The sequence below is a fragment of the Microcebus murinus genome, chromosome 10 (assembly GCF_040939455.1).
Source record: "Microcebus murinus isolate Inina chromosome 10, M.murinus_Inina_mat1.0, whole genome shotgun sequence".
Classification (NCBI taxonomy): domain Eukaryota; kingdom Metazoa; phylum Chordata; class Mammalia; order Primates; family Cheirogaleidae; genus Microcebus; species Microcebus murinus.
In genome coordinates this window covers 61,147,458-61,161,201 of record NC_134113.1, presented here as the reverse complement: position 1 = coordinate 61,161,201, position 13,744 = coordinate 61,147,458, and the positions used below count along the sequence as shown (strand labels likewise).

General features: G+C 38.8%; 1 protein-coding gene across 1 annotated transcript in view; it reads left to right on the top strand.

Moving 5' to 3' along the window:
- Nucleotides 1-13,744, top strand: part of ATP5F1B (ATP synthase F1 subunit beta) — a 247,805-nt gene that overhangs the window by 33,110 nt on the left and 200,951 nt on the right. The window lies entirely within an intron of this gene.

Here is a 13,744-nt window from a genome sequence, read left to right as displayed (position 1 = left end):
GTGCATTAACCCGTTATGTAGTAGGCCAGACAGGGAGGGGCAGGGTCGTATCAGACAAAAGTTTAAAATATTTTCTTTCTCTTTAGATTTCTCTGTCCATAGGTGATTGGGATCCACATGAAGTAACATTCATTTATGTAATCGCCATTTATTCATTCTTCAAAAAATGATTGAATGCTTACTACCTACCAGGCACTGTGTATGTGCTGGGGGGATATAAAGATGATTAAACCATGGTCTTGGTTTTTTTCAACTGTTTATTTTGTGTTTTGTTTTGTTTTAGCACCATATCTAGTAGCAGAGAGAACAAACAGTGATAGAAAGGACAAAAATCAAAAAACAAGGTTTTAAAACTGTGAGGGACCCTGGAGGTCATCATCCAGTAGCTCCCAAACTTGACTGTATGTCATAATCACCCAGTTAATTAAAACTACAGATTTCTGACCCAATGTTAGCAAATCTGATTCAGTAGGCCTGGGATAGGGCCCAGAAATATGTATTTATAAAAAGGCCCTAAACAATTCTGATGCACTGGAGCACTTGCGACCCAATGATAGTTCCATAGAAGAAGTAACTCATGCTCAGAGTGGAAAGTGACCTACCAAGGCCACTCAACTTAGTGACCAAGACAGGAATAGAACTCAGGTATTCAGACTCCCAGATAAGGGATCTTTTTAGTTATAGGAAAGTCAATTTCTGGAATTAGTAACATTGCCAAATAAGTCATGGAACTAAATTTTTTTAAAAGCCTTAAACTTCTGGGTCATGTGAAGTTCTGTGAAAAGACGTTTTTGATCTTGATATATAGTCATGTAATGAAAGTCAAATGTGAATTTCTTTTATTAAATGTCTTTAACTTATGTTTCTTCAATATCTGGATGAACTTGGAGAATAATAAAATGTAACTTATTAATAATGTGTCTCTACATTTTTATTCTAACTCAACATGTCCACGGGGGACAAGTCTTTCAAAACCAGCTGGCTTTATCCCTATAGAACCGGCTTTGTGAGGTCTTATTCTGTGATTGCTGCTCCTCCCTAGCATGTTGGGTTTCCCCATTCTCCCATCTTCCCCGCTGCATCTTACATGCCTGCTTGGGTACACAGATACACTGGAAATTTGCTTTCTAGAGCATTCCATCTCTGGCTTCCGTGAGACCACTAACCTATATCTGAGGTGCCCCAGTGAAAGCCCTGGGTGGGGCAGCTGAACATATTCTCCCCCAAGTGCCAAAAATTAGGGGACCCGGCTTACCGATTCAGCCGATTTGTGTTGAAGCACCTACTATGAGCTGGCCCTGTGCTGGACCTGGGGATATGGTGGTCAACATGCCACGGCGCTCACCCTCCAGGATCTTTTGGTGCCTGGGAGCAGACACAAATAAATAAGCACTTCCAACAAAGTCTGATAAGCGTAACAGCGAGAGAAGAACAGGCTGTTATAGGAACGCATATAAGGCATTAGCAATTAGTGTAGACTTGGGGGATCAGAGAAGGCTTCTTGGAGGGAGTAATGTCTGAACTGAGACTAAGGAATGAGTCAGAACTAGGCAGGCAGCTAGCTGGTTTGCCCTATGCATTATTCATGAATGTTCAAGCCCAGGCACATGGAACTCACCCATTCGCCTTACTTCTAGGTCACCTCCTCTACTTTGCCTCCTTGCCTCGCCCTACCTATGTAATTTGCTATGTGACCTTCCAGGAATGCCAGCTCATATTCACATATTTACATTTATTTGAGCCAGATAGGTTTAGAAAGATAAATATATAGCCATCAAAACAATCCTTGACCCAATAATTGAGAAACAAAATCCCCAAATTCCTGGCAGCTTCTGAGCGTGATATGTTAAACCAGTTGATCAGGCTTCTCTAGAAGAGATTCAGATACCGGCTGGGTTGAACTACATAACCCTGAAATTCTAGTCCTGTGTCTGTTATTGAGCAACTGTGTGATGTTGGCCAAGTTTCGTAACCTCGCTAGGCTCTCTTATTTTTTACTAGTAAAAGAGAAGGTAAGTCAGTCCCCAGTTGCCTTCCACCTTTAATAAGAAGCAAATCAGGGTTTTTTTACAAAGTTAAATAGAAATGGTTCTTGGACGGGTGGTGCCATAGAAAGCAAACTGAGGTCCTCACTAAAATGAGAAAGATTTCTACCTAAAGTGCCAAGGAAGCGTTTAGGATAGAGCTAGCAGGCTTGCAGTCTAACCCCAGCAGCCCTCTTAAGCTCAGGCTCCACTCCTCTCATAGCTCTCTTTCCTCCACGAGGTTGAAGAAAGCTTCCATTGTGCCCCTATAGATTGTTCCTACTCATAAATGTTATCGATTGAAGCCAATCAGATCTATTTCTAGGGACAGACAGCAAGGGACACACATCGACTGTTTCATAACCCCAGACTTCCTGCTCTGCCAAGTTTTATTACACTCCTCTCTCTTACTGACCAGCTCTCCTGGAAGAACTCCTGCTTCTAAGTGGGATGAGGCAGTAAGTGAGGTGGACTCACTCCATAGCCCTCTCCACACGTCTATATATGCTACGTGCAAGCTTAAGCCAAACAACTCCAATATAATGACGAGTCCTATTCTGACAAATCCCACAACAGCATGACTCAGAAGTCTTGGCTGAATACAAAGGTCTTCGGTATGCTTAGAGCCAATCCAAAGTTTCCAGTTTCCAGTTTTAGAATAAATGACTTCTTTTTTAACATTCCTGCTGGGATTGGGAGGTGGTGGACCACACTGTGGTTCAGTGTAATCCCAAGGTTCTTGTATGATCCAGGGAGCAGGGGAGGGATGGCCTGGGTGTGAGGTGTGAGGCATTCACACAGAGCAATAGAGAGAGAGAGAGAGAGAGAGAGTGTGTGTGTGTGTGTGTGTGTGTGTGTGCTGAGTACCTGTAGTGTGTGTGGTGTATGTGGTGCATGCGTGTGTGTGGTGTGGCGTAGGTGTGTGTGCAGTGTGTGGATGATGTGTAATACGTGGCCTGTGTGATGTGAGGTAATGTGTGTGTGGTGTAGTATGTGTGGTAAGTGCACATGGTGGGGATGGTCGAGGAGGGCAAGGGATGTCAAGTTGGTTTTCATTTCATTTGGGGAAAATGAAGTATGAATGAATAAGCTATTTGTAACTGACACACAAGGGAATGTTTTCCGCATGAGCTAAGAGGCCACTTTTGTGCCATTTTGTGAGGGCTCTTGACAACTTGTCCTCTCAGATTGGCGTGACCCAGGTGTCACTGCGTGTTGTGGTAAGATGGGGATGTTTATATCTTGCCTCTCAGAGTTGTTTTGAAGATTAAGTGTGTAGTGTCAGCAAAGTGTTTACTCCGGAGCAGGGCACCATGATAAGCTTGGGTTAAACACGACCAGGCCAGTTACTGACCCCCGTATCCTCCACTGTTTACATTTCTGTCTCTACTTATTTTCTCTAAACCGATTCTCCATCAAAGCTATGGCCCCATAATTTATTTTTAATTTGCCTCTGGAGTAGGCTTTTAAAATTCCAAGTCATTTTTATCTACTTGATCATTACATATATCAAACCACTGCACTTCTCTCATTCCAGCTAAATCAAAATGGCTTGCAAACCCCAAAACATGATATGAGCTGTGTTTTCTCTGTATCATTCACCTGCTTTAAGAAAGGTTGTGGGCCGGGCGCGGTGGCTCACGCCTGTAATCCTAGTACTCTGGGAGGCCGGGGTAGGAGGATCACTCAAGGTCAAGAGTTCAAAACCAGCCTGAGCAAGAGCAAGACCCCGTCTCTACTAAAAATAGAAAGAAATTAATTGGACAACTAAAAGTACATAGAAAAAATTAGCCGGGCATGGTGGCGCATGCCTGTAGTCCCATCTACTTGGGAGGCTGAGGCAGAAGGATTGCTTGAGCCTGGGAGTTTGAGGTTGCTGTGAGCTAGGTTGACGTCACAGCACTCTAGCCCGGGCAACAAAGTGAGACTCTGTCTCGGAAAAAAAAAAAAAAAAAAAGAAAAAGAAAGGTGTGGGAGAGATGTGGGAGGCTAGAACGTATGCACCACTTCCATAAGCAGGATCACAGCTCAGGTTAGGGTCAACCTCACCTTTCCTTTTCTGCCCTGGAGATTGAAGCCTATCCTCGACAGCATTGCTAGAAGGGGAAGACAAGTCCTGGAATGTCCCCCTCACTTCTACCAAGCAATCCCCATTAGTTCTTCAAGGCTTCCTTTAAGCACCATCTCCTCCAAGCAGCCTTCCCTGAACCCTCTCATGTAGGTGACTGTCCTCTCAGCTCCCATACTCTTCCTCAGAACACACTGTGCTCCCTGAGGGCAGGGGATATTGTTTTTCATTTCTGTGTCCTCAACCCCATAGCACAGTGCTCTGCTCTTAGGAATTGCTCAGTGGTGTTTGTGGGATGAATGGATGTCACACAGTTATTTGCTTCCTGAAGGAAAGGTGTATTTGTCGGGCATATTTTCCCCTTATAGCAACGTTGTTCATGTTGTTCCTGAGCACACAGCAAAGGAAGTGTTTGATTATACATTTAGTAAACCTCACCTGTGCTATAGATCCTGGGTCTCATCTGTTTTTCTCATATTACCATTTACCTTTAAACAAATGAACAAACAAGCAACACACACACACACACACACACACACACACAAGCCCTTTTATTGTTTTTCATTATTATATAAGTAATATATGCTCATTATAAGACATTAGAACACATGGATAAGAAAAAGGAGGAAATAATAATGAGCATATATATCTTATTAGTAGTAGTAGACATAATAACAGTACTAGTAGTAATAGATGTAGTTAGTAGAAATAATAACTAGTAGACATAATAATAATGTCTCTACTACTCAGAGATAATCTATTAATATTTTTGTGACCGTACATGCAGACTTTTTGTTATGCAGGTCTATACTTTAAAAATGGGTCACAGTGTTCCTATGATACTTTCTCCTCTTTATATATATTTAAATATATATTTTATGTCATATTTAGGTCATATTGTTTGTATTATATTAATATGCCATATCTCAATTACTCTTGCCTGGCTGAATTGTTTCCAATTGTTGGCAATTATTCACAGCACTGCAAGATAGTTAAATGTTGAAATGGTTATTTTGTTAATCTTATGATAAAATTTTTAAAATAAAAATGCCGATCTAATAGGTATACATATTTTATGTGGTTTTTAACATTTTTTATAAGTTAACAAATTATCTTCAGCCCCTACTATCAATGCCTGAGTACCCAAGTCTTTGAGTACTTGCCAGCCCTGGATACTCATATTAAAAACAGAACAATGCAAACAAGACAGTTGGTTTTTGCAAAGTCATTCTTGTTTTACTTGACATTTTCTTTTCTTTTTTTTTTTTTTTTTTTTTGAGACAGAGTCTCGCTTTGCTGCCCAGGCTAGAGTGAGTGCCGTGGCGTCAGCCTAGCTCACAGCAACCTCAAACTCCTGGGCTCAAGCAATCCTCCTGCCTCAGCCTCCCAAGTAACTGGGACTACAGGCATTCGCCACTATGCCCGGCTAATTTTTTGTATATATTAGTTGGCCAATTAATTTCTTTCTATTTATAGTAGAGACGGGGTCTCGCTCTTACTCAGGCTGGTTTCGAACTCCTGACCTTGAGCAATCCGCCCTCCTCGGCCTCCCAGAGAGCTAGGATTACAGGCGTGAGCCACCGCGCCCGGCCAACATTTTCTTTTTTAATCACTGAGTAGGCAAAATTTCCCTTCTTTGTTTATTGATGCTTTTATCTTTTGTAAATATTTAGGTCTTTTGCATATTTTTCTGTTGAGTTACTAAATGCCTTTTTTTCCGTGGAAGCTACATCAGTGCCCAGGATGGCCTTGACTGAAAGCCCATTTTGCAATGATAGTTGTTAAATGAGGTTTTGTGTGTGTGTGTGTGTGTGTGTGTGTGTGTGTGCTGTGTGCGCTCGCATGTATGTATGTGTGCGTCCTTGAGCAGGGTATTTTCCAGAGCTACTTTGATTATTAAAATTAATGTCTGATTTGTTTAAGTTGTAATTTAAAACATTATTTTTCTTTAATAATTTATTCATTTCATAGATTTGATTTTATTCTTAAAAATTAGCAAATTTTTACCAATTTCTTAAGGGGGATTTCAATTAATATTTCATTCTGTTAATTAAACTCCCTTAAAAAATTTAAACTGTGTTCATAAATATAACTTGTTTAACTTTCTTTTAAAGTACATTAATTATGTGACTGATAAACTTTAAGCCTTATAAATCAAGTAATACAACATATAAATATGGCAAAGCCAGTTTATCTTAAACTTTCTAATATGATTTATTAATACAGCACAATTTTCTTAAAATCACAAATATAATCAAATGCTCACTCATTATACATTTAAAAATTGAAATTGGAAAGCAAATCTGTTAGATAGTCTAACATATGAAATTATTCATAATATGCCAAATTCTCTTATATGTTTTTTTTGAGGGGGGCATGTTATTTCCAGTTCTCTTACATGTTTTAAATACTCAAAATATTATATATCTATAGATTGTTCCCAAATGTAATTCAAAATAATAATTATTCAAGGTTTGGTTTACTTGACTGTTTCTATACTTTATCATCTCTATATTCTAAATCTCCAGGGACATTTACCCACAAAAGGAGGAAATTATTTTATTCCAGGTAATCTGACATTGCCCTCTACTGTGCCTAAGGTTGCATACAGACCTGAGATTTTGGGTGGGATAAGAATATTTATAGCCATAGACATCTCAGGTGAGTTTTCTCACAACAATGGGGACAAGTGTTACTAGAAGCCTCTTTTCATGTCCCTGTGCCAGATAAGGGGGTCTCACACTACCCTTCCATTGGAGTAGGTGGCCCTGATTCTCACGTCTGATCTAAGCCTGCAACTCCCATCCAGGTGGCCTCACCAACTGATTGGATCCAACAGGTCATTTCTAGTTACATCTAGGCTAAATTATTTTCCTGTTCTTCCTATTGGTAATGCCATAGTTTTTATTAATATTCAAATGGCATCTATTAAGTTTATGTCTGATTCTAAAGAAACAGTTCTAAGGCCATTTTAGTGACAACAGATTTTTGAAATTGCCTTTGGCCAAGACAAATCAAGCATCAGTATAAGTACAACATGTTAAAGTTACTTGAATAAATAATCACTGGCAATTAACTAGGTTTAACTCAGAGTCCACTAATAACGGTCAAAATTGTCCAGTTGACCTTCCGATTTTTAGTGAATTTTCTTTTTTTTCTTATTTATTTATTTATTTCAAAATATTACAGGAGTACAAATGTTTTTGGGTATCAACTTTGTTATGCTTGAGTCAAGGTTATAAGTGTGCCCATTACCCAGATAGTATTCATTCTACCTGTTAGGTAGGTTTTCACCCACCCCCTCCTCCAACCTCCCCTTGCTTGATTTCCTTTCAGTTTTACTTCCTTCTGTGTACATGTGTGCTCATCGGTTACTTCCAATTTAACAGTTAGTACATGTGGTGTTTGTCTTTCCATTCTTGAGATACTTCTCTTAGGATAACAGTCTGTAGTTCCATTCAAATTGTTGTAAACAGCCTTAATTCATCCTTCTTCATGGCTGCATAGTATTCCATAACATACATATACCACATTTTGTTAATCCACTCATAAATTGATGGGCACTTGGGTTGATTCCACATCTTTGCAATTGTGAATTGTGCTACAATAAACATTCATGTGCAGGTGTCTTTTTGATAAAATGGCTTCTTTTCCTTTGGGTAAATACCCAGTAGAAGGATTGCTGGATCAAATGATAGGTCTACTTTTAGTTCTTTGTAGAATCTCCATACTATTTTCCATAGAGGTTGTACTAATTTGCAGTCCCACCAATAGTGCATAAGCATTCCTTTCTCTCTGCATCCATATCAGCATCTATTGTTTTGGAGCATTTTAATAAAAGCCATTCTAACTGGGGTAAAGTGATATCTCATTGTCACTTTAATTTGCATTTCCCTGATGATTAGTGATGTTGAGCATTTTTTCATATTTTTTTTTTTTTTTTTTTTTTTGAGACAGAGTCTCACTTTGTTGCCCAGGCTAGAGTGAGTGCCATGGCGTCAGCCTAGCTCACAGCAACCTCAAACTCCTGGGCTCGAGTGATCCTTCTGCCTCAGCCTCCAGAGTAGCTGGGACTACAGGCATGCGCCACCATGCCCGGCTAATTTTTTTTTTTATATATATATATCAGTTGGCCAATTAATTCCTTTCTATTTATAGTAGAGACGGGGTCTCGCTCTTGCTCAGGCTGGCTTCGAACTCCTGACCTTAAGCAATCCGCCCGCCTCGGCCTCCCAAGAGCTAGGATTACAGGCGTGAGCCACAGCGCCCGGCCTTTTTCATATGTTTATTGGCCATTTGTTTATCTTCTTTTAAGAAACTTCTGTTCATATCTTTTGCCATCTTTTTAATAGGGTTGTTTGGTTTTTTTTCTTGCTAATTTGTTTGAGCTCTTTGTAGATTCTGGTTATTAGCCATTTATTAGATGTATAGCTTATGAATATTTTCTCCCATTCTGTAGGTTGTCTCTTTACTCTGTTGATTATTTCCTTAGCTGTGCAGAAGCTTTTTAATTTAATCAAGTCCCATTTATTTATTTTTGTTGCTGCTATGATTGCCATTCGGGTCTTCTTCATAAATTATTTGCCTAGGCAAAGTCTAAAAGAGTTTTTTCCACATTTTCATCTAGAATCCTTATGGTTTCATGCCTTGCATTTAAGTATTTTATCCATCTTGAATTAATTTTTGTGAGTGGTGAGAGATATGGATCCTGTTTCATTCTTCTGCGTGTGGCTATCCAATTTTCCCAGCACCACTTATTGAATAGGGCTTCTTTTCCCCAGTGTATATTGTTATCTGCTTTGGCAAAGATCAGTTGGATGTATGTGGATGGTTTCATATCTGGGTTCTCTGTTCTGTTCCATTGGTCTATGTCTCTATTTTTGTGCCAATACCATGCTGTTTCAGTTACTATAGCCTTGTAATATAGTTTTAAGTCTGGTAATGTGATGCCTCCAGATTTGTTTTTTTGCTTAAGATTGCTTTACCTATTCAAGATCTTTTCTGGCTTCAAACGAAATACAGAATTTTTTTTTCTAGGTCTGTGAAATCTAGGAAGAGGTCTATCAATTTTGTTTCTTTTTTTAAAGAACCAACTTTTTGTTTCATTTATCCTTTGTATTTTTTGTTTGTTTGTTTTCCATTTTGTTTAGTTCTGACTTTAATTATTTCTTTTCTTCTTCTGGCTTTGGGTTTGGTTTGCTCTTCCTTTTCTAGTTCCTTGAGATATGTCATTAGAATGTTAATTTGTGATCTTTCTGTCTTCCTGATGTAGGAATTTAAGGCTGTGAATTTTCCCCTTAGGACTGCTTTTGCTGAATCCCATAGATTTTAGTAGCTTGTGTCTCCTTTGTCATTCAGTTCAAGGAATCTTTTGATTTCCATTATACTTTCATTATTGACTCAATAACTGTACAGCAGCAGATTATTTAATTTCTATGACTTTGTGTAGAATTGCTTCCACTGGAGTTGATTTCTAGTTTTATTCCACTGTAGTCTAAGAAGATATATAGTATGATTTCTTTTTTTTTTAATTTGTTGAGACAACTTTTGTGGCCTAAGATATGATCAGTCTTGGAGAATATTGCATGTGTTAATGAAAAGAATGTATATTCATTAGTTTTGGGGTAAATATCTGTTAGGTCTATTTGTTCTAAAGTCCCATTTAAGTCCAGTGTTTTATTTATTTTCTGCTTGGATGATCTATCCAGTTCTGTCAGTGGGGTGTTGAAGTACCCAGCAATTATGATACCGCTGTTTATCTCTTTGCTTAGATCTAGTAGAGTTTGCTTTATGAATCTGGGTGCTCCTGTGTTAGGTGCACAAATATTTAGGATTGTTATGCCTTGTTAAATTGCTCCCTTTACCATTATATAATGATCATCTTTTTCTTTCTTTACTCTTGTTGATTTTTTTTTTTTTTTTTTTGAGACAGAGTCTCGCTTTGTTGCCCAGGCTAGAGTGAGTGCCGTGGCGTCAGCCTAGCTCACAGCAACCTCAAACTCCTGGGCTCGAGTGATCCTTCTGCCTCAGCCTCCCGGGTAGCTGGGACTACAGGCATGCGCCACCATGCCCGGCTAATTTTTTTATATATATATCAGTTGGCCAATTAATTTCTTTCTATTTATAGTAGAGACGGGGTCTCGCTCTTGCTCAGGCTGGTTTTGAACTCCTGACCTTGAGCAATCCGCCTGCCTCGGCCTCCCAAGAGCTAGGATTACAGCGCCCGGCCCACTCTTGTTGATTTAAAGTTAGTGTTATCTGATATAAGAATGCCTACACCTGCTTTCTTTTGGTTTCCATTTTCCTGGAATATTTTTTTTCCATCTCTTCACCTTGAGTCTGTATGAGTCATTTTGGGTTAGATGTGTTTCCTAGAGATAGCAGATACTTCGTTATATTTTTTCATCCATTCAGCCAGCCTATGTTTCTTGAGTGGGGCATTCAGACTGTTCATGTTAATTGATAGAATTGACATGTAGCATGCTGTTCTCTTTGTCCTGTTGTGTAGTACCATGTTGCTTTGTTTTATCTCTTATGCTATTGTTTTATATGAGCTCCAGGCTTTAGCTTTTGGGTGGTTTTATACTGGTGGGTATCTATTGTGCTGATCCATGTATAATGTAGTTCTGAATATTTACTGCAGGACAGGTTTGGTCTTGATTCCCTCAGTGTTTGCTTATCTGGAAAAGTCTTTATTTCTCCTTCATATATGAAACTTAGTTTTGCAGGATACAGAATTCTAGGCTGGCAACTATTCTATTTAAGAAGACTGAAGATGGGACCCCAATCTCTTCTGGCTTGTAAAGTCTCAGTTGAGAAGTCTGCAGTTAACCTGATGGACTTTCCTTTGTAAGTTAGTTGATGTTTTCCCCTCATGGCTCTCAGGAATTCCTCCTTTGTGTTGACTTTGGCCACTGTGATAACTATGTGTCTTGGTGATTGCCTCTTTGCAATGAATCTCCTGGGTGTTCACTGAGCTTCTTGTACCTGGATGTCTAAATCTCTAGCAAGACCAGAGGAGTTTTCCTCAATTATTCCCTCAAATACATTTTCCAGCCCTTATGCATTTTCTTCTTCATCCTCAAAGATGCTTATGATTCTTATATTTGGCCATTTTATATAATCCTATATTTCTTTCTTTTTTTTTTTTTCTTTTTTTTTTTTTTTTTTTTTTTTTTTTTTGAGACAGAGTCTCACTCTCTTGCCTGGGCTAGAGTGGATGGCATCAGCCTATCTTACAGCAACCTCAAAGTCCTGGGCTCAAGCAATCCTTCTGCCTCAGCCTCCCAAGTAGCTGGGACTACAAGTATGCACCACCATGCCCAGCTAATTTTTTCTATATATTTTTAGTTGGCCAATTAATTTCTTTCTATTTTTTAGTAGAGACGGGGGTCTCGCTCTTGCTCAGGCTGGTTTCAAACTCCTGACCTTGAGCGATCCACCCGCCTCAACCTCCCAGAGAGCTAGGATTACAGGCATAATCCATTGCACCTGGCCAATCCTATATTTCTTGTAGGCTTTGTTTATTCTTCTTAATCCTCTGTTCTTTATTTTTTACTGACTGAGTTGATTCAACAGAGCTGTTTTCAAACTCTGAGATTCTATCTTCTGCCTGGTCTAGTCTATTCTTAAAACTTTCCACTGTATTTTGTATGTCATTAAATGAATTTTTCATTTCTATAAGTTCTATTAACATTTGGGTTTTTGATATGCCAATTTCTTTAGTGAATTTTTCATTCATTTCCTGAATTGTTTTTCTGGTTTCCTTGAGTTGGTTTTCTATTTTCTCTTGGATTTCATTGAGCTTCCTTACAATCCATATTTGGAATTCTTTATCTGTCATTTTAATGTTTTCATTTTGTTTGGAATCCATTGCTAGTGAGCTGGTGCTCTCTTTTGGAGGTGTCTTTTCACTCTGATTTTCCATACTTCCAGAGTTCTTTCACTGATTCCTTTTCATCTGGAACAGATGTTCCTTCTTATTTTTGGATTTTCTTTTGTTTAGATGGGGCTTCTTCCCACCACCACTCACTTGTATGGTTGTGACTGTAGCATATGCTGGGTAAGAAACTTTGGCTTTGCTTGTGGGTGTTTTGATGGTGATTTAGGTTCTGGATGGATACCTTTTTTATAGATATCCTTAGGGTGGTGGTTTTCTCAGTTACTAGTTGTTTGTAGGCTGTAGCAGTGGTGAGATATGTGTGTTGGCCAATTCTCTGTCTCCTGATTTTTAGTGAATTTTCCTTAGCTAAACTTTTACTATGAGCCTGATGGATATAGAATTTAGAATTAGCAAATTCTGAACTTTTTGTGGAATAAAACAAATTTTGATGGAAATGGAAACAAAAGTTCATAAAGAAAAGAAGGTGTTGGTTGTGTGGACAGCAGAAATGCCATCATACAAGAAGACGAATCTTGATGAGACTTGAGTAATAACAGGTTTCTATCCAGAGCAAATACAAGATCAGTAGGAGTTGAAGTTGCATGTTATTCTTGACAAAGCATGCTCTCTGAGGGGCAGCACAGTATCATGGGGAGGCATATGGACTCTGGAGTCAGTTTGCCTAGGACTGAATCCTAGCTCTACCACCTACCAAATGTATAACCTTGGGCAAGTAACTTACTTCTCTGTGCCTTGGTTTCCTCAACTTTAAAATGAATTGTTGTAAAGATTAAATGAGATGATGCATGTTGATTAAAACTGTGTCTGATATATAGTAAGTGCTACATAAGTGTTTGCTATTATGTCATTATTATGTAATAGAATATCTATCATGTAATACTAATTGTGTAGTATCTTATTTCTCATGAATTACATGGAAAAGAGAAAACCAATCAGCTTGTTAAGTAGCTGACATAAAGAATGTAAGGACTTGTTACTTAACTCTTAAGTCTATAATCATTTGTGATACTAATAGGCATAAAGTTATATTTCAGTCCATTCAGACAGGCTTTATTTTTATTATTCAGGAAATGCCTACATACACCCATTAGGTGCCAGACACTGGTTATGTGCATTGTAAATACTAACTTATTTAATCCTCCTTAACAACCCTTTGCTATTATTAACATGCCAATTCTACAGATGAGGATCCAAGTGAGAGGAAAGCTGGGATTCCAATCTGGCTGGGCAGGCTCCAAAGACAGACATTGAACTGCTGTGTGATGCTACCGAGCATTGTAACTGCAGAGCTAAGTGGATTCGAGAGGCTGGTGCTCAACAAACAGCTTGGATGCAAAGCATTTTTTCACCTGTTTTCCTTGCTTAATTTTTTTCCTTCGTCAGATTGGCATAAGAGAAGGAATTATGGCTTTCTTGATCCAAATTGGGCTTACAGCATACAGAATTTGATTTTTCTTATTGGAATTATAAAAGTAGAAGAAATCAACCATCTGGGATCACGAGGTAACTGTAGAGCCCCAGCCTTTATACTGAAGCCACACCAGTTATGCCAGCCAAAGTCAAGGCCTGTAAGCTCTTATAGGAGGTAAGCATATAATAAAAGTTAAATTTTAAATTTCTGTTTAGCCTGTCACGTATATCACTTTGAAAGCACATTACTGGGCCAGGCATGGTGGTTCATGCCTATAATCCTGGCACTTTGGGAGGCTGAGGTAGGAGGATTGCTTGAGGTCAGGAGTTCAAGACCTG